This window comes from Lissotriton helveticus, chromosome 2_2 (assembly GCF_964261635.1).
Source record: "Lissotriton helveticus chromosome 2_2, aLisHel1.1, whole genome shotgun sequence".
Taxonomy (NCBI): domain Eukaryota; kingdom Metazoa; phylum Chordata; class Amphibia; order Caudata; family Salamandridae; genus Lissotriton; species Lissotriton helveticus.
Genome location: NC_136060.1, coordinates 347,238,235 through 347,262,118, shown reverse-complemented (window position 1 = coordinate 347,262,118; position 23,884 = coordinate 347,238,235).

Genomic DNA, 23,884 nt, shown 5'->3' with positions numbered 1-23,884 from the left:
TAAATCCATCGTTTTTTTGCACTCCACACCACCCTGGGTTAGACACTGGCTATATGCAAATCAGCTCTGACCCTGTGCCTCATGGGAACAGTCCCGTCCGAACTACCAAGCCATGTCTTTCCCAGACCGGAATCAAGCATCCAAGGACCGGTTTCTGGCTATCAGCCTTCATCAGCCTGGATAGCTTGACTCCAGTGGTGTGGAGAGCCTGGGACTCACGTCTGAGCATCCCCAGCACACTCAGGGTGAAATTGCAAAAAACACAGTTGATGGACAGAATGTAGAACAATGTCATACATTCACCCCAGTACAAGGATCTGGGCCTAAATCCATCGTTTTTTTGCACTCCACACCACCCTGGGTTAGACACTGGTTATATGCAAATCAGCTCTGACCCTGTGCCTCATGGGAACAGTCCAGTCCGAACTACCAAGCCATGTCTTTCCCAGACCGGAATCAAGCATCCAAGGACCGGTTTCTGGCTATCACCCTTCATCAGCCTGGATAGCTTGACTCCAGTGGTGTGGAGAGCCTGGGACTCACGTCTGAGCATCCCCAGCACACTCAGGGTGAAATTGCAAAAAACACAGTTGATGGACAGAATGTAGAACAATGTCATACATTCACCCCAGTACAAGGATCTGGGCCTAAATCCATCGTTTTTTTGCACTCCACACCACCCTGGGTTAGACACTGGCTATATGCAAATCAGCTCTGACCCTGTGCCTCATGGGAACAGTCCAGTCCGAACTACCAAGCCATGTCTTTCCCAGACCAGAATCAAGCATCCAAGGACCGGTTTCTGGCTATCAGCCTTCATCAGCCTGGATAGCTTGACTCCAGTGGTGTGGAGAGCCTGGGACTCACGTCTGAGCATCCCCAGCACACTCAGGGTGAAATTGCAAAAAACACAGTTGATGGACAGAATGTAGAACAATGTCATACATTCACCCCAGTACAAGGATCTGGGCCTAAATCCATCGTTTTTTTGCACTCCACAACACCCTGGGTTAGACACTGGCTATATGCAAATCAGCTCTGACCCTTTGCCTCATGGGAACAGTCCAGTCCGAACTACCAAGCCATGTCTTTCCCAGACCGGAATCAAGCATCCAAGGACCGGTTTCTGGCTATCACCCTTCATCAGACTGGATAGCTTGACTCCAGTGGTGTGGAGAGCCTGGGACCCACGTCTGAGCATCCCCAGCACACTCAGGGTGAAATTGCAAAAAACACAGTTGATGGACAGAATGTAGAACAATGTCATACATTCACCCCAGTACAAGGATCTGGGCCTAAATCCATCGTTTTTTTGCACTCCACACCACCCTGGGTTAGACACTGGCTATATGCAAATCAGCTCTGACCCTGTGCCTCATGGGAACAGTCCAGTCCGAACTACCAAGCCATGTCTTTCCCAGACCGGAATCAAGCATCCAAGGACCGGTTTCTGGCTATCAGCCTTCATCAGCCTGGATAGCTTGACTCCAGTGGTGTGGAGAGCCTGGGACTCACGTCTGAGCATCCCCAGCACACTCAGGGTGAAATTGCAAAAAACACAGTTGATGGACAGAATGTAGAACAATGTCATACATTCACCCCAGTACAAGGATCTGGGCCTAAATCCATCGTTTTTTTGCACTCCACACCACCCTGGGTTAGACACTGGCTATATGCAAATCAGCTCTGACCCTGTGCCTCATGGGAACAGTCCAGTCCGAACTACCAAGCCATGTCTTTCCCAGACCGGAATCAAGCATCCAAGGACCGGTTTCTGGCTATCAGCCTTCATTAGCCTGGATAGCTTGACTCCAGTGGTGTGGAGAGCCTGGGACTCACGTCTGAGCATCCCCAGCACACTCAGGGTGAAATTGCAAAAAACACAGTTGATGGACAGAATGTAGAACAATGTCATACATTCACCCCAGTACAAGGATCTGGGCCTAAATCCATCGTTTTTTTGCACTCCAAACCACCCTGGGTTAGACACTGGCTATATGCAAATCAGCTCTGACCCTGTGCCTCATGGGAACAGTCCAGTCCAAACTACCAAGCCATGTCTTTCCCAGACCGGAATCAAGCATCCAAGGACCGGTTTCTGGCTATCAGCCTTCATCAGCCTGGATAGCTTGACTCCAGTGGTGTGGAGAGCCTGGGACTCACGTCTGAGCATCCCCAGCACACTCAGGGTGAAATTGCAAAAAACACAGTTGATGGACAGAATGTAGAACAATGTCATACATTCACCCCAGTACAAGGATCTGGGCCTAAATCCATCGTTTTTTTGCACTCCACACCACCCTGGGTTAGACACTGGCTATATGCAAATCAGCTCTGACCCTGTGCCTCATGGGAACAGTCCAGTCCGAACTACCAAGCCATGTCTTTCCCAGACCGGAATCAAGCATCCAAGGACCGGTTTCTGGCTATCAGCCTTCATCAGCCTGGATAGCTTGACTCCAGTGGTGTGGAGAGCCTGGGACTCACGTCTGAGCATCCCCAGCACACTCAGGGTGAAATTGCAAAAAACACAGTTGATGGACAGAATGTAGAACAATGTCATACATTCACCCCAGTACAAGGATCTGGGCCTAAATCCATCGTTTTTTTTCACTCCACACCACCCTGGGTTAGACACTGGCTATATGCAAATCAGCTCTGATCCTGTGCCTCATGGGAACAGTCCAGTCCGAACTACCAAGCCATGTCTTTCCCAGACCGGAATCAAGCATCCAAGGACCGGTTTCTGGCTATCACCCTTCATCAGCCTGGATAGCTTGACTCCAGTGGTGTGGAGAGCCTGGGACTCACGTCTGAGCATCCCCAGCAAACTCAGGGTGAAATTGCAAAAAACACAGTTGATGGACAGAATGTAGAACAATGTCATACATTCACCCCAGTACAAGGAACTGGGCCTAAATCCATCGTTTTTTTGCACTCCACACCACCCTGGGTTAGACACTGGCTATATGCAAATCAGCTCTGACCCTGTGCCTCATGGGAACAGTCCAGTCCGAACTACCAAGCCATGTCTTTCCCAGACCAGAATCAAGCATCCAAGGACCGGTTTCTGGCTATCAGCCTTCATCAGCCTGGATAGCTTGACTCCAGTGGTGTGGAGAGCCTGGGACTCACGTCTGAGCATCCCCAGCACACTCAGGGTGAAATTGCAAAAAACACAGTTGATGGACAGAATGTAGAACAATGTCATACATTCACCCCAGTACAAGGATCTGGGCCTAAATCCATCGTTTTTTTGCACTCCACACCACCCTGGGTTAGACACTGGCTATATGCAAATCAGCTATGACCCTGTGCCTCATGGGAACAGTCCAGTCCGAACTACCAAGCCATGTCTTTCCCAGACCGGAATCAAGCATCCAAGGACCGGTTTCTGGCTATCACCCTTCATCAGCCTGGATAGCTTGACTCCAGTGGTGTGGAGAGCCTGGGACTCACGTCTGAGCATCCCCAGCAAACTCAGGGTGAAATTGCAAAAAACACAGTTGATGGACAGAATGTAGAACAATGTCATACATTCACCCCAGTACAAGGAACTGGGCCTAAATCCATCGTTTTTTTGCACTCCACACCACCCTGGGTTAGACACTGGCTATATGCAAATCAGCTCTGACCCTGTGCCTCATGGGAACAGTCCAGTCCGAACTACCAAGCCATGTCTTTCCCAGACCAGAATCAAGCATCCAAGGACCGGTTTCTGGCTATCAGCCTTCATCAGCCTGGATAGCTTGACTCCAGTGGTGTGGAGAGCCTGGGACTCACGTCTGAGCATCCCCAGCACACTCAGGGTGAAATTGCAAAAAACACAGTTGATGGACAGAATGTAGAACAATGTCATACATTCACCCCAGTACAAGGATCTGGGCCTAAATCCATCGTTTTTTTGCACTCCACACCACCCTGGGTTAGACACTGGCTATATGCAAATCAGCTATGACCCTGTGCCTCATGGGAACAGTCCAGTCCGAACTACCAAGCCATGTCTTTCCCAGACCGGAATCAAGCATCCAAGGACCGGTTTCTGGCTATCACCCTTCATCAGCCTGGATAGCTTGACTCCAGTGGTGTGGAGAGCCTGGGACTCACGTCTGAGCATCCCCAGCACACTCAGGGTGAAATTGCAAAAAACACAGTTGATGGACAGAATGTAGAACAATGTCATACATTCACCCCAGTACAAGGATCTGGGCCTAAATCCATCGTTTTTTGCACTCCACACCACCCTGGGTTAGACACTGGCTATATGGAAATCAGCTCTGACCCTGTGCCTCATGGGAACAGTCCGGTCCGAACTACCAAGCCATGTCTTTCCCAGACCGGAATCAAGCATCCAAGGACCAGTTTCTGGCTATCAGCCTTCATCAGCCTGGATAGCTTGACTCCAGTGGTGTGGAGAGCCTGGGACTCACGTCTGAGCATCCCCAGCACACTCAGGGTGAAATTGCAAAAAACACAGTTGATGGACAGAATGTAGAACAATGTCATACATTCACCCCAGTACAAGGATCTGGGCCTAAATCCATCGTTTTTTTGCACTCCACACCACCCTGGGTTAGACACTGGCTATATGCAAATCAGCTCTGACCCTGTGCCTCATGGGAACAGTCCAGTCCGAACTACCAAGCCATGTCTTTCCCAGACCGGAATCAAGCATCCAAGGACCGGTTTCTGGCTATCAGCCTTCATCAGCCTGGATAGCTTGACTCCAGTGGTGTGGAGAGCCTGGGACTCACGTCTGAGCATCCCCAGCACACTCAGGGTGAAATTGCAAAAAACACAGTTGATGGACAGAATGTAGAACAATGTCATACATTCACCCCAGTACAAGGATCTGGGCCTAAATCCATTGTTTTTTTGCACTCCACACCACCCTGGGTTAAACACTGGCTATATGCAAATCAGCTCTGACCCTGTGCCTCATGGGAACAGTCCAGTCCGAACTACCAAGCCATGTCTTTCCCAGACCGGAATCAAGCATCCAAGGACCGGTTTCTGGCTATCAGCCTTCATCAGCCTGGATAGCTTGACTCCAGTGGTGTGGAGAGCCTGGGACTCACGTCTGAGCATCCCCAGCACTCTCAGGGTGAAATTGCAAAAAACACAGTTGATGGACAGAATGTAGAACAATGTCATACATTCACCCCAGTACAAGGATCTGGGCCTAAATCCATCGTTTTTTTGCACTCCACACCACCCTGGGTTAGACACTGGCTATATGCAAATCAGCTCTGACCCTGTGCCTCATGGGAACAGTCCAGTCCGAACTACCAAGCCATGTCTTTCCCAGACCGGAATCAAGCATCCAAGGACCGGTTTCTGGCTATCAGCCTTCATCAGCCTGGATAGCTTGACTCCAGTGGTGTGGAGAGCCTGGGACTCACGTCTGAGCATCCCCAGCACACTCAGGGTGAAATTGCAAAAAACACAGTTGATGGACAGAATGTAGAACAATGTCATACATTCACCCCAGTACAAGGATCTGGGCCTAAATCCATCGTTTTTTGCACTCCACACCACCCTGGGTTAGACACTGGCTATATGCAAATCAGCTATGACCCTGTGCCTCATTGGAACAGTCCAGTCCGAACTACCAAGCCATGTCTTTCCCAGACCGGAATCAAGCATCCAAGGACCGGTTTCTGGCTATCACCCTTCATCAGCCTGGATAGCTTGACTCCAGTGGTGTGGAGAGCCTGGGACTCACGTCTGAGCATCCCCAGCACACTCAGGGTGAAATTGCAAAAAACACAGTTGATGGACAGAATGTAGAACAATGTCATACATTCACCCCAGTACAAGGATCTGGGCCTAAATGCATCGTTTTTTGCACTCCACACCACCCTGGGTTAGACACTGGCTATATGCAAATCAGCTCTGACCCTGTGCCTCATGGGAACAGTCCAGTCCGAACTACCAAGCCATGTCTTTCCCAGACCAGAATCAAGCATCCAAGGACCGGTTTCTGGCTATCAGCCTTCATCAGCCTGGATAGCTTGACTCCAGTGGTGTGGAGAGCCTGGGACTCACGTCTGAGCATCCCCAGCACACTCAGGGTGAAATTGCAAAAAACACAGTTGATGGACAGAATGTAGAACAATGTCATACATTCACCCCAGTACAAGGATCTGGGCCTAAATCCATCGTTTTTTTGCACTCCACACCACCCTGGGTTAGATCTGGCTATATGCAAATCAGCTCTGACCCTGTGCCTCATGGGAACAGTCCAGTCCGAACTACCAAGCCATGTCTTTCCCAGACCGGAATCAAGCATCCAAGGACCGGTTTCTGGCTATCAGCCTTCATCAGCCTGGATAGCTTGACTCCAGTGGTGTGGAGAGCCTGGGACTCACGTCTGAGCATCCCCAGCACACTCAGGGTGAAATTGCAAAAAACACAGTTGATGGAAAGAATGTAGAACAATGTCATACATTCACCCCAGTACAAGGATCTGGGCCTAAATCCATCGTTTTTTTGCACTCCACACCACCCTGGGTTAGACACTGGCTATATGCAAATCAGCTCTGACCCTGTGCCTCATGGGAACAGTCCAGTCCGAACTACCAAGCCATGTCTTTCCCAGACCGGAATCAAGCATCCAAGGACCGGTTTCTGGCTATCAGCCTTCATCAGCCTGGATAGCTTGACTCCAGTGGTGTGGAGAGCCTGGGACTCACGTCTGAGCATCCCCAGCACACTCAGGGTGAAATTGCAAAAAACACAGTTGATGGACAGAATGTAGAACAATGTCATACATTCACCCCAGTACAAGGATCTGGGCCTAAATCCATCGTTTTTTTGCACTCCACACCACCCTGGGTTAGACACTGGCTATATGCAAATCAGCTCTGACCCTGTGCCTCATGGGAACAGTCCAGTCCGAACTACCAAGCCATGTCTTTCCCAGACCGGAATCAAGCATCCAAGGACCGGTTTCTGGCTATCAGCCTTCATCAGCCTGGATAGCTTGACTCCAGTGGTGTGGAGAGCCTGGGACTCACGTCTGAGCATCCCCAGCACACTCGGGGTGAAATTGCAAAAAACACAGTTGATGGACAGAATGTAGAACAATGTCATACATTCACCCCAGTACAAGGATCTGGGCCTAAATCCATCGTTTTTTTGCACTCCACACCACCCTGGGTTAGACACTGGCTATATGCAAATCAGCTCTGACCCTGTGCCTCATGGGAACAGTCCAGTCCGAACTACCAAGCCATGTCTTTCCCAGACCGGAATCAAGCATCCAAGGACCGGTTTCTGGCTATCAGCCTTCATCAGCCTCGATAGCTTGACTCCAGTGGTGTGGAGAGCCTGGGACTCACGTCTGAGCATCCCCAGCACACTCAGGGTGAAATTGCAAAAAACACAGTTGATGGACAGAATGTAGAACAATGTCATACATTCACCCCAGTACAAGGATCTGGGCCTAAATCCATCGTTTTTTTGCACTCCACACCACCCTGGGTTAGACACTGGCTATATGCAAATCAGCTCTGACCCTGTGCCTCATGGGAACAGTCCAGTCCGAACTACCAAGCCATGTCTTTCCCAGACCGGAATCAAGCATCCAAGGACCGGTTTCTGGCTATCAGCCTTCATCAGCCTGGATAGCTTGACTCCAGTGGTGTGGAGAGCCTGGGACTCACGTCTGAGCATCCCCAGCACACTCAGGGTGAAATTGCAAAAAACACAGTTGATGGACAGAATGTAGAACAATGTCATACATTCACCCCAGTACAAGCATCTGGGCCTAAATCCATCGTTTTTGTGCACTCCACACCACCCTGGGTTAGACACTGGCTATATGCAAATCAGCTCTGACCCTGTGCCTCATGGGAACAGTCCAGTCCGAACTACCAAGCCATGTCTTTCCCAGACCGGAATCAAGCATCCAAGGACCGGTTTCTGGCTATCAGCCTTCATCAGCCTGGATAGCTTGACTCCAGTGGTGTGGAGAGCCTGGGACTCACGTCTGAGCATCCCCAGCACACTCAGGGTGAAATTGCAAAAAACACAGTTGATGGACAGAATGTAGAACAATGTCATACATTCACCCCAGGACAAGGATCTGGGCCTAAATCCGTTGTTTTTTTGCACTCCACACCACCCTGGGTTAGACACTGGCTATATGCAAATCAGCTCTGACCCTGTGCCTCATGGGAACAGTCCAGTCCGAACTACCAAGCCATGTCTTTCCCAGACCGGAATCAAGCATCCAAGGACCGGTTTCTGGCTATCAGCCTTCATCAGCCTGGATAGCTTGACTCCAGTGGTGTGGAGAGCCTGGGACTCACGTCTGAGCATCCCCAGCACACTCAGGGTGAAATTGCAAAAAACACAGTTGATGGACAGAATGTAGAACAATGTCATACATTCACCCCAGTACAAGGATCTGGGCCTAAATCCATCGTTTTTTTGCACTCCACACCACCCTGGGTTAGACACTGGCTATATGCAAATCAGCTCTGACCCTGTGCCTCATGGGAACAGTCCCGTCCGAACTACCAAGCCATGTCTTTCCCAGACCGGAATCAAGCATCCAAGGACCGGTTTCTGGCTATCAGCCTTCATCAGCCTGGATAGCTTGACTCCAGTGGTGTGGAGAGCCTGAGACTCACGTCTGAGCATCCCCAGCACACTCAGGGTGAAATTGCAAAAAACACAGTTGATGGACAGAATGTAGAACAATGTCATACATTCACCCCAGTACAAGGATCTGGGCCTAAATCCATCGTTTTTTTGCACTCCACACCACCCTGGGTTAGACACTGGCTATATGCAAATCAGCTCTGACCCTGTGCCTCATGGGAACAGTCCCGTCCGAACTACCAAGCCATGTCTTTCCCAGACCGGAATCAAGCATCCAAGGACCGGTTTCTGGCTATCAGCCTTCATCAGCCTGGATAGCTTGACTCCAGTGGTGTGGAGAGCCTGGGACTCACGTCTGAGCATCCCCAGCACACTCAGGGTGAAATTGCAAAAAACACAGTTGATGGACAGAATGTAGAACAATGTCATACATTCACCCCAGTACAAGGATCTGGGCCTAAATCCATCGTTTTTTTGCACTCCACACCACCCTGGGTTAGACACTGGCTATATGCAAATCAGCTCTGACCCTGTGCCTCATGGGAACAGTCCAGTCCGAACTACCAAGCCATGTCTTTCCCAGACCGGAATCAAGCATCCAAGGACCGGTTTCTGGCTATCAGCCTTCATCAGCCTGGATAGCTTGACTCCAGTGGTGTGGAGAGCCTGGGACTCACGTCTGAGCATCCCCAGCACACTCAGGGTGAAATTGCAAAAAACACAGTTGATGGACAGAATGTAGAACAATGTCATACATTCACCCCAGTACAAGGATCTGGGCCTAAATCCATCGTTTTTTTGCACTCCACACCACCCTGGGTTAGACACTGGCTATATGCAAATCAGCTCTGACCCTGTGCCTCATGGGAACAGTCCAGTCCGAACTACCAAGCCATGTCTTTCCCAGACCGGAATCAAGCATCCAAGGACCGGTTTCTGGCTATCAGCCTTCATCAGCCTGGATAGCTTGACTCCAGTGGTGTGGAGAGCCTGGGACTCACGTCTGAGCATCGCCAGCACACTCAGGGTGAAATTGCAAAAAACACAGTTGATGGACAGAATGTAGAACAATGTCATACATTCACCCCAGTACAAGGATCTGGGCCTAAATCCATCGTTTTTTTGCACTCCACAACACCCTGGGTTAGACACTGGCTATATGCAAATCAGCTCTGACCCTGTGCCTCATGGGAACAGTCCAGTCCGAACTACCAAGCCATGTCTTTCCCAGACCGGAATCAAGCATCCAAGGACCGGTTTCTGGCTATCACCCTTCATCAGCCTGGATAGCTTGACTCCAGTGGTGTGGAGAGCCTGGGACCCACGTCTGAGCATCCCCAGCACACTCAGGGTGAAATTGCAAAAAACACAGTTGATGGACAGAATGTAGAACAATGTCATACATTCACCCCAGTACAAGGATCTGGGCCTAAATCCATCGTTTTTTTGCACTCCACACCACCCTGGGTTAGACACTGGCTATATGCAAATCAGCTCTGACCCTGTGCCTCATGGGAACAGTCCAGTCCGAACTACCAAGCCATGTCTTTCCGAGACCGCAATCAAGCATCCAAGGACCGGTTTCTGGCTATCAGCCTTCATCAGCCTGGATAGCTTGACTTGAGTGGTGTGGAGAGCCTGGGACTCACGTCTGAGCATCCCCAGCACACTCAGGGTGAAATTGCAAAAAACACAGTTGATGGACAGAATGTAGAACAATGTCATACATTCACCCCAGTACAAGGATCTGGGCCTAAATCCATCGTTTTTTTGCACTCCAAACCACCCTGGGTTAGACACTGGCTATATGCAAATCAGCTCTGACCCTGTGCCTCATGGGAACAGTCCAGTCCAAACTACCAAGCCATGTCTTTCCCAGACCGGAATCAAGCATCCAAGGACCGGTTTCTGGCTATCAGCCTTCATCAGCCTGGATAGCTTGACTCCAGTGGTGTGGAGAGCCTGGGACTCACGTCTGAGCATCCCCAGCACACTCAGGGTGAAATTGCAAAAAACACAGTTGATGGACAGAATGTAGAACAATGTCATACATTCACCCCAGTACAAGGATCTGGGCCTAAATCCATCGTTTTTTTGCACTCCACACCACCCTGGGTTAGACACTGGCTATATGCAAATCAGCTCTGACCCTGTGCCTCATGGGAACAGTCCAGTCCGAACTACCAAGCCATGTCTTTCCCAGACCAGAATCAAGCATCCAAGGACCGGTTTCTGGCTATCAGCCTTCATCAGCCTGGATAGCTTGACTCCAGTGGTGTGGAGAGCCTGGGACTCACGTCTGAGCATCCCCAGCACACTCAGGGTGAAATTGCAAAAAACACAGTTGATGGACAGAATGTAGAACAATGTCATACATTCACCCCAGTACAAGGATCTGGGCCTAAATCCATCGTTTTTTTTCACTCCACATCACCCTGGGTTAGACACTGGCTATATGCAAATCAGCTCTGATCCTGTGCCTCATGGGAACAGTCCAGTCCGAACTACCAAGCCATGTCTTTCCCAGACCGGAATCAAGCATCCAAGGACCGGTTTCTGGCTATCACCCTTCATCAGCCTGGATAGCTTGACTCCAGTGGTGTGGAGAGCCTGGGACTCACGTCTGAGCATCCCCAGCACACTCAGGGTGAAATTGCAAAAAACACAGTTGATGGACAGAATGTAGAACAATGTCATACATTCACCCCAGTACAAGGATCTGGGCCTAAATCCATCGTTTTTTTGCACTCCACACCACCCTGGGTTAGACACTGGCTATATGCAAATCAGCTCTGACCCTGTGCCTCATGGGAACAGCCCAGTCCGAACTACCAAGCCATGTCTTTCCCAGACCGGAATCAAGCATCCAAGGACCGGTTTCTGGCTATCAGCCTTCATCAGCCTGGATAGCTTGACTCCAGTGGTGTGGAGAGCCTGGGACTCACGTCTGAGCATTCCCAGCACACTCAGGGTGAAATTGCAAAAAACACAGTTGATGGACAGAATGTAGAACAATGTCATACATTCACCCCAGTACAAGGAACTGGGTCTAAATCCACAGTTTTTTTGCACTCCACACCACCCTGGGTTAGACACTGACTATATGCAAATCAGCTCTGACCCTGTGCCTCATGGGAACAGTCCAGTCCGAACTACCAAGCCATGTCTTTCCCAGACCAGAATCAAGCATCCAAGGACCGGTTTCTGGCTATCAGCCTTCATCAGCCTGGATAGCTTGACTCCAGTGGTGTGGAGAGCCTGGGACTCACGTCTGAGCATCCCCAGCACACTCAGGGTGAAATTGCAAAAAACACAGTTGATGGACAGAATGTAGAACAATGTCATACATTCACCCCAGTACAAGGATCTGGGCCTAAATCCATCGTTTTTTTGCACTCCACACCACCCTGGGTTAGACACTGGCTATATGCAAATCAGCTATGACCCTGTGCCTCATGGGAACAGTCCAGTCCGAACTACCAAGCCATGTCTTTCCCAGACCGGAATCAAGCATCCAAGGACCGGTTTCTGGCTATCACCCTTCATCAGCCTGGATAGCTTGACTCCAGTGGTGTGGAGAGCCTGGGACTCACGTCTGAGCATCCCCAGCACACTCAGGGTGAAATTGCAAAAAACACAGTTGATGGACAGAATGTAGAACAATGTCATACATTCACCCCAGTACAAGGATCTGGGCCTAAATCCATCGTTTTTTGCACTCCACACCACCCTGGGTTAGACACTGGCTATATGCAAATCAGCTCTGACCCTGTGCCTCATGGGAACAGTCCAGTCCGAACTACCAAGCCATGTCTTTCCCAGACCGGAATCAAGCATCCAAGGACCAGTTTCTGGCTATCAGCCTTCATCAGCCTGGATAGCTTGACTCCAGTGGTGTGGAGAGCCTGGGACTCACGTCTGAGCATCCCCAGCACACTCAGGGTGAAATTGCAAAAAACACAGTTGATGGACAGAATGTAGAACAATGTCATACATTCACCCCAGTACAAGGATCTGGGCCTAAATCCATCGTTTTTTTGCACTCCACACCACCCTGGGTTAGACACTGGCTATATGCAAATCAGCTCTGACCCTGTGCCTCATGGGAACAGTCCAGTCCGAACTACCAAGCCATGTCTTTCCCAGACCGGAATCAAGCATCCAAGGACCGGTTTCTGGCTATCAGCCTTCATCAGCCTGGATAGCTTGACTCCAGTGGTGTGGAGAGCCTGGGACTCACGTCTGAGCATCCCCAGCACACTCAGGGTGAAATTGCAAAAAACACAGTTGATGGACAGAATGTAGAACAATGTCATACATTCACCCCAGTACAAGGATCTGGGCCTAAATCCATTGTTTTTTTGCACTCCACACCACCCTGGGTTAGACACTGGCTATATGCAAATCAGCTCTGACCCTGTGCCTCATGGGAACAGTCCAGTCCGAACTACCAAGCCATGTCTTTCCCAGACCGGAATCAAGCATCCAAGGACCGGTTTCTGGCTATCAGCCTTCATCAGCCTGGATAGCTTGACTCCAGTGGTGTGGAGAGCCTGGGACTCACGTCTGAGCATCCCCAGCACACTCAGGGTGAAATTGCAAAAAACACAGTTGATGGACAGAATGTAGAACAATGTCATACATTCACCCCAGTACAAGGATCTGGGCCTAAATCCATCGTTTTTTTGCACTCCACACCACCCTGGGTTAGACACTGGCTATATGCAAATCAGCTCTGACCCTGTGCCTCATGGGAACAGTCCAGTCCGAACTACCAAGCCATGTCTTTCCCAGACCGGAATCAAGCATCCAAGGACCGGTTTCTGGCTATCAGCCTTCATCAGCCTGGATAGCTTGACTCCAGTGGTGTGGAGAGCCTGGGACTCACGTCTGAGCATCCCCAGCACACTCAGGGTAAAATTGCAAAAAACACAGTTGATGGACAGAATGTAGAACAATGTCATACATTCACCCCAGTACAAGGATCTGGGCCTAAATCCATCGTTTTTTTGCACTCCACACCACCCTGGGTTAGACACTGGCTATATGCAAATCAGCTCTGACCCTGTGCCTCATGGGAACAGGCCAGTCAAACTACCAAGCCATGTCTTTCCCAGACCGGAATCAAGCATCCAAGGACCGGTTTCTGGCTATCAGCCTTCATCAGCCTGGATAGCTTGACTCCAGTGGTGTGGAGAGCCTGGGACTCACGTCTGAGCATCCCCAGCACACTCAGGGTAAAATTGCAAAAAACACAGTTGATGGACAGAATGTAGAACAATGTCATACATTCACCCCAGTACAAGGATCTGGGCCTAAATCCATCGTTTTTTTGCACTCCACACCACCCTGGGTTAGACACTGGCTATATGCAAATCAGCTCTGACCCTGTGCCTCATGGGAACAGTCCAGTCCGAACTACCAAGCCATGTCTTTCCCAGACCGGAATCAAGCATCCAAGGACCGGTTTCTGGCTATCAGCCTTCATCAGCCTGGATAGCTTGACTCCAGTGGTGTGGAGAGCCTGGGACTCACGTCTGAGCATCCCCAGCACACTCAGGGTGAAATTGCAAAAAACACAGTTGATGGACAGAATGTAGAACAATGTCATACATTCACCCCAGTACAAGGATCTGGGCCTAAATCCATCGTTTTTTGCACTCCACACCACCCTGGGTTAGACACTGGCTATATGCAAATCAGCTATGACCCTGTGCCTCATGGGAACAGTCCAGTCCGAACTACCAAGCCATGTCTTTCCCAGACCGGAATCAAGCATCCAAGGACCGGTTTCTGGCTATCACCCTTCATCAGCCTGGATAGCTTGACTCCAGTGGTGTGGAGAGCCTGGGACTCACGTCTGAGCATCCCCAGCACACTCAGGGTGAAATTGCAAAAAACACAGTTGATGGACAGAATGTAGAACAATGTCATACATTCACCCCAGTACAAGGATCTGGGCCTCAATCCATCGTTTTTTGCACTCCACACCACCCTGGGTTAGATACTGGCTATATGCAAATCAGCTCTGACCCTGTGCCTCATGGGAACAGTCCAGTCCGAACTACCAAGCCATGTCTTTCCCAGACCGGAATCAAGCATCCAAGGACCAGTTTCTGGCTATCAGCCTTCATCAGCCTGGATAGCTTGACTCCAGTGGTGTGGAGAGCCTGGGACTCACGTCTGAGCATCCCCAGCACACTCAGGGTGAAATTGCAAAAAACACAGTTGATGGACAGAACAATGTCATACATTCACCCCAGTACAAGGATCTGGGCCTAAATCCATCGTTTTTTTGCACTCCACACCACCCTGGGTTAGACACTGGCTATATGCAAATCAGCTCTGACCCTGTGCCTCATGGGAACAGTCCAGTCCGAACTACCAAGCCATGTCTTTCCCAGACCGGAATCAAGCATCCAAGGACCGGTTTCTGGCTATCAGCCTTCATCAGCCTGGATAGCTTGACTCCAGTGGTGTGGAGAGCCTGGGACTCACGTCTGAGCATCCCCAGCACACTCAGGGTGAAATTGCAAAAAACACAGTTGATGGACAGAATGTAGAACAATGTCATACATTCACCCCAGTACAAGGATCTGGGCCTAAATCCATCGTTTTTTTGCACTCCACACCACCCTGGGTTAGACACTGGCTATATGCAAATCAGCTCTGACCCTGTGCCTCATGGGAACAGTCCAGTCCGAACTACCAAGCCATGTCTTTCCCAGACCAGAATCAAGCATCCAAGGACCGGTTTCTGGCTATCAGCCTTCATCAGCCTGGATAGCTTGACTCCAGTGGTGTGGAGAGCCTGGGACTCACGTCTGAGCATCCCCAGCACACTCAGGGTGAAATTGCAAAAAACACAGTTGATGGACAGAATGTAGAACAATGTCATACATTCACCCCAGTACAAGGATCTGGGCCTAAATCCATCGTTTTTTTGCACTCCACACCACCCTGGGTTAGACACTGGCTATATGCAAATCAGCTCTGACCCTGTGCCTCATGGGAACAGTCCAGTCCGAACTACCAAGCCATGTCTTTCCCAGACCGGAATCAAGCATCCAAGGACCGGTTTCTGGCTATCAGCCTTCATCAGCCTGGATAGCTTGACTCCAGTGGTGTGGAGAGCCTGGGACTCACGTCTGAGCATCCCCAGCACACTCAGGGTGAAATTGCAAAAAACACAGTTGATGGACAGAATGTAGAACAATGTCATACATTCACCCCAGTACAAGGATCTGGGCCTAAATCCATCGTTTTTTTGCACTCCACACCACCCTGGGTTAGACACTGGCTATATGCAAATCAGCTCTGACCCTGTGCCTCATGGGAACAGTCCAGTCCGAACTACCAAGCCATGTCTTTCCCAGACCAGAATCAAGCATCCAAGGACCGGTTTCTGGCTATCTGCCTTCATCAGCCTGGATAGCTTGACTCCAGTGGTGTGGAGAGCCTGGGACTCACGTCTGAGCATCCCCAGCACACTCAGGGTGAAATTGCAAAAAACACAGTTGATGGACAGAATGTAGAACAATGTCATACATTCACCCCAGTACAAGGATCTGGGCCTAAATCCATCGTTTTTTTGCACTCCACACCACCCTGGGTTAGACACTGGCTATATGCAAATCAGCTCTGACCCTGTGCCTCATGGGAACAGTCCAGTCCGAACTACCAAGCCATGTCTTTCCCAGACCGGAATCAAGCATCCAAGGACCGGTTTCTGGCTATCAGCCTTCATCAGCCTGGATAGCTTGACTCCAGTGGTGTGGAGAGCCTGGGACTCACGTCTGAGCATCCCCAGCACACTCAGGGTGAAATTGCAAAAAACACAGTTGATGGACAGAATGTAGAACAATGTCATACATTCACCCCAGTACAAGGATCTGGGCCTAAATCCATCGTTTTTTTGCACTCCACACCACCCTGGGTTAGACACTGGCTATATGCAAATCAGCTCTGACCCTGTGCCTCATGGAAACAGTCCAGTCCGAACTACCAAGCCATGTCTTTCCCAGACCGGAATCAAGCATCCAAGGACCGGTTTCTGGCTATCAGCCTTCATCAGCCTGGATAGCTTGACTCCAGTGGTGTGGAGAGCCTGGGACTCACGTCTGAGCATCCCCAGCACACTCAGGGTGAAATTGCAAAAAACAGAGTTGATGGACAGAATGTAGAACAATGTCATACATTCACCCCAGTACAAGGATCTGGGCCTAAATCCATCGTTTTTGTGCACTCCACACCACCCTGGGTTAGACACTGGCTATATGCAAATCAGCTCTGACCCTGTGCCTCATGGGAACAGTCCAGTCCGAACTACCAAGCCATGTCTTTCCCAGACCGGAATCAAGCATCCAAGGACCGGTTTCTGGCTATCAGCCTGGATAGCTTGACTCCAGTGGTGTGGATAGCCTGGGACTCACGTCTGAGCATCCCCAGCACACTCAGGGTGAAATTGCAAAAAACACAGTTGATGGACAGAATGTAGAACAATGTCATACATTCACCCCAGTACAAGGATCTGGGCCTAAATCCATCGTTTTTTTGCACTCCACACCACCCTGGGTTAGACACTGGCTATATGCAAATCAGCTCTGACCCTGTGCCTCATGGGAACAGTCCAGTCCGAACTACCAAGCCATGTCTTTCCCAGATCGGAATCAAGCATCCAAGGACCGGTTTCTGGCTATCAGCCTTCATCAGCCTGGATAGCTTGACTCCAGTGGTGTGGAGAGCCTGGGACTCACGTCTGAGCATCCCCAGCACACTCAGGGTGAAATTGCAAAAAACACAGTTGATGGACAGAATGTAGAACAATGTCATACATTCACCCCAGTACAAGGATCTGGGCCTAAATCCATCGTTTTTTTGCACTCCACACCACCCTGGGTTAGACACTGGCTATATGCAAATCAGCTCTGACCCTGTGCCTCATGGGAACAGTCCAGTCCGAACTACCAAGCCATGTCTTTCCCAGACCGGAATCAAGCATCCAAGGACCGGTTTCTGGCTATCAGCCTTCATCAGCCTGGATAGCTTGACTCCAGTGGTGTGGAGAGCCTGGGACTCACGTCTGAGCATCCCCAGCACACTCAGGGTGAAATTGCAAAAAACACAGTTGATGGACAGAATGTAGAACAATGTCATACATTCACCCCAGTACAAGGATCTGGGCCTAAATCCATCGTTTTTGTGCACTCCACACCACCCTGGGTTAGACACTGGCTATATGCAAATCAGCTCTGACCCTGTGCCTCATGGGAACAGTCCAGTCCGAACTACCAAGCCATGTCTTTCCCAGACCGGAATCAAGCATCCAAGGACCGGTTTCTGGCTATCAGCCTGGATAGCTTGACTCCAGTGGTGTGGAGAGCCTGGGACTCACGTCTGAGCATCCCCAGCACACTCAGGGTGAAATTGCAAAAAACACAGTTGATGGACAGAATGTAGAACAATGTCATACATTCACCCCAGTACAAGGATCTGGGCCTAAATCCATCGTTTTTTTGCACTCCACACCACCCTGGGTTAGACACTGGCTATATGCAAATCAGCTATGACCCTGTGCCTCATGGGAACAGTCCAGTCCGAACTACCAAGCCATGTCTTTCCCAGACCGGAATCAAGCATCCAAGGACCGGTTTCTGGCTATCACCCTTCATCAGCCTGGATAGCTTGACTCCAGTGGTGTGGAGAGCCTGGGACTCACGTCTGAGCATCCCCAGCACACTCAGGGTGAAATTGCAAAAAACACAGTTGATGGACAGAATGTAGAACAATGTCATACATTCACCCCAGTACAAGGATCTGGGCCTAAATCCATCGTTTTTTGCACTCCACACCACCCTGGGTTAGACACTGGCTATATGCAAATCAGCTCTGACCCTGTGCCTCATGGGAACAGTCCAGTCCGAACTACCAAGCCATGTCTTTCCCAGACCGGAATCAAGCAACCAAGGACCAGTTTCTGGCTATCAGCCTTCATCAGCCTGGATAGCTTGACTCCAGTGGTGTGGAGAGCCTGGGACTCACGTCTGAGCATCCCCAGCACACTCAGGGTGAAATTGCAAAAAACACAGTTGATGGACAGAATGTAGAACAATGTCATACATTCACCCCAGTACAAGGATCTGGGCCTAAATCCATCGTTTTTTTGCACTCCACACCACCCTGGGTTAGACACTGGCTATATGCAAATCAGCTCTGACCCTGTGCCTCATGGGAACAGTCCAGTCCGAACTACCAAGCCATGTCTTTCCCAGACCGGAATCAAGCATCCAAGGACCGGTTTCTGGCTATCAGCCTTCATCAGCCTGGATAGCTTGACTCCAGTGGTGTGGAGAGCCTGGGACTCACGTCTGAGCATCCCCAGCACACTCAGGGTGAAATTGCAAAAAACACAGTTGATGGACAGAATGTAGAACAATGTCATACATTCACACCAGTACAAGGATCTGGGCCTAAATCCATTGTTTTTTTGCACTCCACACCACCCTGGGTTAGACACTGGCTATATGCAAATCAGCTCTGACCCTGTGCCTCATGGGAACAGTCCAGTCCGAACTACCAAGCCATGTCTTTCCCAGACCGGAATCAAGCATCCAAGGACCGGTTTCTGGCTATCAGCCTTCATCAGCCTGGATAGCTTGACTCCAGTGGTGTGGAGAGCCTGGGACTCACGTCTGAGCATCCCCAGCACACTCAGGGTGAAATTGCAAAAAACACAGTTGATGGACAGAATGTAGAACAATGTCATACATTCACCCCAGTACAAGGATCTGGGCCTAAATCCATCGTTTTTTTGCACTCCACACCACCCTGGGTTAGACACTGGCTATATGCAAATCAGCTCTGACCCTGTGCCTCATGGGAACAGTCCAGTCCGAACTACCAAGCCATGTCTTTCCCAGACCGGAATCAAGCATCCAAGGACCGGTTTCTGGCTATCAGCCTTCATCAGCCTGGATAGCTTGACTCCAGTGGTGTGGAGAGCCTGGGACTCACGTCTGAGCATCCCCAGCACACTCAGGGTAAAATTGCAAAAAACACAGTTGATGGACAGAATGTAGAACAATGTCATACATTCACCCCAGTACAAGGATCTGGGCCTAAATCCATCGTTTTTTTGCACTCCACACCACCCTGGGTTAGACACTGGCTATATGCAAATCAGCTCTGACCCTGTGCCTCATGGGAACAGGCCAGTCAAACTACCAAGCCATGTCTTTCCCAGACCGGAATCAAGCATCCAAGGACCGGTTTCTGGCTATCAGCCTTCATCAGCCTGGATAGCTTGACTCCAGTGGTGTGGAGAGCCTGGGACTCACGTCTGAGCACCCCCAGCACACTCAGGGTAAAATTGCAAAAAACACAGTTGATGGACAGAATGTAGAACAATGTCATACATTCACCCCAGTACAAGGATCTGGGCCTAAATCCATCGTTTTTTTGCACTCCACACCACCCTGGGTTAGACACTGGCTATATGCAAATCAGCTCTGACCCTGTGCCTCATGGGAACAGTCCAGTCCGAACTACCAAGCCATGTCTTTCCCAGACCGGAATCAAGCATCCAAGGACCGGTTTCTGGCTATCAGCCTTCATCAGCCTGGATAGCTTGACTCCAGTGGTGTGGAGAGCCTGGGACTCACGTCTGAGCATCCCCAGCACACTCAGGGTGAAATTGCAAAAAACACAGTTGATGGACAGAATGTAGAACAATGTCATACATTCACCCCAGTACAAGGATCTGGGCCTAAATCCATCGTTTTTTGCACTCCACACCACCCTGGGTTAGACACTGGCTATATGCAAATCAGCTATGACCCTGTGCCTCATGGGAACAGTCCAGTCCGAACTACCAAGCCATGTCTTTCCCAGACCGGAATCAAGCATCCAAGGACCGGTTTCTGGCTATCACCCTTCATCAGCCTGGATAGCTTGACTCCAGTGGTGTGGAGAGCCTGGGACTCACGTCTGAGCATCCCCAGCACACTCAGGGTGAAATTGCAAAAAACACAGTTGATGGACAGAATGTAGAACAATGTCATACATTCACCCCAGTACAAGGATCTGGGCCTCAATCCATCGTTTTTTGCACTCCACACCACCCTGGGTTAGATACTGGCTATATGCAAATCAGCTCTGACCCTGTGCCTCATGGGAACAGTCCAGTCCGAACTACCAAGCCATGTCTTTCCCAGACCGGAATCAAGCATCCAAGGACCAGTTTCTGGCTATCAGCCTTCATCAGCCTGGATAGCTTGACTCCAGTGGTGTGGAGAGCCTGGGACTCACGTCTGAGCATCCCCAGCACACTCAGGGTGAAATTGCAAAAAACACAGTTGATGGACAGAACAATGTCATACATTCACCCCAGTACAAGGATCTGGGCCTAAATCCATCGTTTTTTTGCACTCCACACCACCCTGGGTTAGACACTGGCTATATGCAAATCAGCTCTGACCCTGTGCCTCATGGGAACAGTCCAGTCCGAACTACCAAGCCATGTCTTTCCCAGACCGGAATCAAGCATCCAAGGACCGGTTTCTGGCTATCAGCCTTCATCAGCCTGGATAGCTTGACTCCAGTGGTGTGGAGAGCCTGGGACTCACGTCTGAGCATCCCCAGCACACTCAGGGTGAAATTGCAAAAAACACAGTTGATGGACAGAATGTAGAACAATGTCATACATTCACCCCAGTACAAGGATCTGGGCCTAAATCCATCGTTTTTTTGCACTCCACACCACCCTGGGTTAGACACTGGCTATATGCAAATCAGCTCTGACCCTGTGCCTCATGGGAACAGTCCAGTCCGAACTACCAAGCCATGTCTTTCCCAGACCAGAATCAAGCATCCAAGGACCGGTTTCTGGCTATCAGCCTTCATCAGCCTGGATAGCTTGACTCCAGTGGTGTGGAGAGCCTGGGACTCACGTCTGAGCATCCCCAGCACACTCAGGGTGAAATTGCAAAAAACACAGTTGATGGACAGAATGTAGAACAATGTCATACATTCACCCCAGTACAAGGATCTGGGCCTAAATCCATCGTTTTTTTGCACTCCACACCACCCTGGGTTAGACACTGGCTATATGCAAATCAGCTCTGACCCTGTGCCTCATGGGAACAGTCCAGTCCGAACTACCAAGCCATGTCTTTCCCAGACCGGAATCAAGCATCCAAGGACCGGTTTCTGGCTATCAGCCTTCATCAGCCTGGATAGCTTGACTCCAGTGGTGTGGAGAGCCTGGGACTCACGTCTGAGCATCCCCAGCACACTCAGGGTGAAATTGCAAAAAACACAGTTGATGGACAGAATGTAGAACAATGTCATACATTCACCCCAGTACAAGGATCTGGGCCTAAATCCATCGTTTTTTTGCACTCCACACCACCCTGGGTTAGACACTGGCTATATGCAAATCAGCTCTGACCCTGTGCCTCATGGGAACAGTCCAGTCCGAACTACCAAGCCATGTCTTTCCCAGACCAGAATCAAGCATCCAAGGACCGGTTTCTGGCTATCAGCCTTCATCAGCCTGGATAGCTTGACTCCAGTGGTGTGGAGAGCCTGGGACTCACGTCTGAGCATCCCCAGCACACTCAGGGTGAAATTGCAAAAAACACAGTTGATGGACAGAATGTAGAACAATGTCATACATTCACCCCAGTACAAGGATCTGGGCCTAAATCCATCGTTTTTTTGCACTCCACACCACCCTGGGTTAGACACTGGCTATATGCAAATCAGCTCTGACCCTGTGCCTCATGGGAACAGTCCAGTCCGAACTACCAAGCCATGTCTTTCCCAGACCGGAATCAAGCATCCAAGGACCGGTTTCTGGCTATCAGCCTTCATCAGCCTGGATAGCTTGACTCCAGTGGTGTGGAGAGCCTGGGACTCACGTCTGAGCATCCCCAGCACACTCAGGGTGAAATTGCAAAAAACACAGTTGATGGACAGAATGTAGAACAATGTCATACATTCACCCCAGTACAAGGATCTGGGCCTAAATCCATCGTTTTTTTGCACTCCACACCACCCTGGGTTAGACACTGGCTATATGCAAATCAGCTCTGACCCTGTGCCTCATGGAAACAGTCCAGTCCGAACTACCAAGCCATGTCTTTCCCAGACCGGAATCAAGCATCCAAGGACCGGTTTCTGGCTATCAGCCTTCATCAGCCTGGATAGCTTGACTCCAGTGGTGTGGAGAGCCTGGGACTCACGTCTGAGCATCCCCAGCACACTCAGGGTGAAATTGCAAAAAACAGAGTTGATGGACAGAATGTAGAACAATGTCATACATTCACCCCAGTACAAGGATCTGGGCCTAAATCCATCGTTTTTGTGCACTCCACACCACCCTGGGTTAGACACTGGCTATATGCAAATCAGCTCTGACCCTGTGCCTCATGGGAACAGTCCAGTCCGAACTACCAAGCCATGTCTTTCCCAGACCGGAATCAAGCATCCAAGGACCGGTTTCTGGCTATCAGCCTGGATAGCTTGACTCCAGTGGTGTGGAGAGCCTGGGACTCACGTCTGAGCATCCCCAGCACACTCAGGGTGAAATTGCAAAAAACACAGTTGATGGACAGAATGTAGAACAATGTCATACATTCACCCCAGTACAAGGATCTGGGCCTAAATCCATCGTTTTTTTGCACTCCACACCACCCTGGGTTAGACACTGGCTATATGCAAATCAGCTCTGACCCTGTGCCTCATGGGAACAGTCCAGTCCGAACTACCAAGCCATGTCTTTCCCAGATCGGAATCAAGCATCCAAGGACCGGTTTCTGGCTATCAGCCTTCATCAGCCTGGATAGCTTGACTCCAGTGGTGTGGAGAGCCTGGGACTCACGTCTGAGCATCCCCAGCACACTCAGGGTGAAATTGCAAAAAACACAGTTGATGGACAGAATGTAGAACAATGTCATACATTCACCCCAGTACAAGGATCTGGGCCTAAATCCATCGTTTTTTTGCACTCCACACCACCCTGGGTTAGACACTGGCTATATGCAAATCAGCTCTGACCCTGTGCCTCATGGGAACAGTCCAGTCCGAACTACCAAGCCATGTCTTTCCCAGACCGGAATCAAGCATCCAAGGACCGGTTTCTGGCTATCAGCCTTCATCAGCCTGGATAGCTTGACTCCAGTGGTGTGGAGAGCCTGGGACTCACGTCTGAGCATCCCCAGCACACTCAGGGTGAAATTGCAAAAAACACAGTTGATGGACAGAATGTAGAACA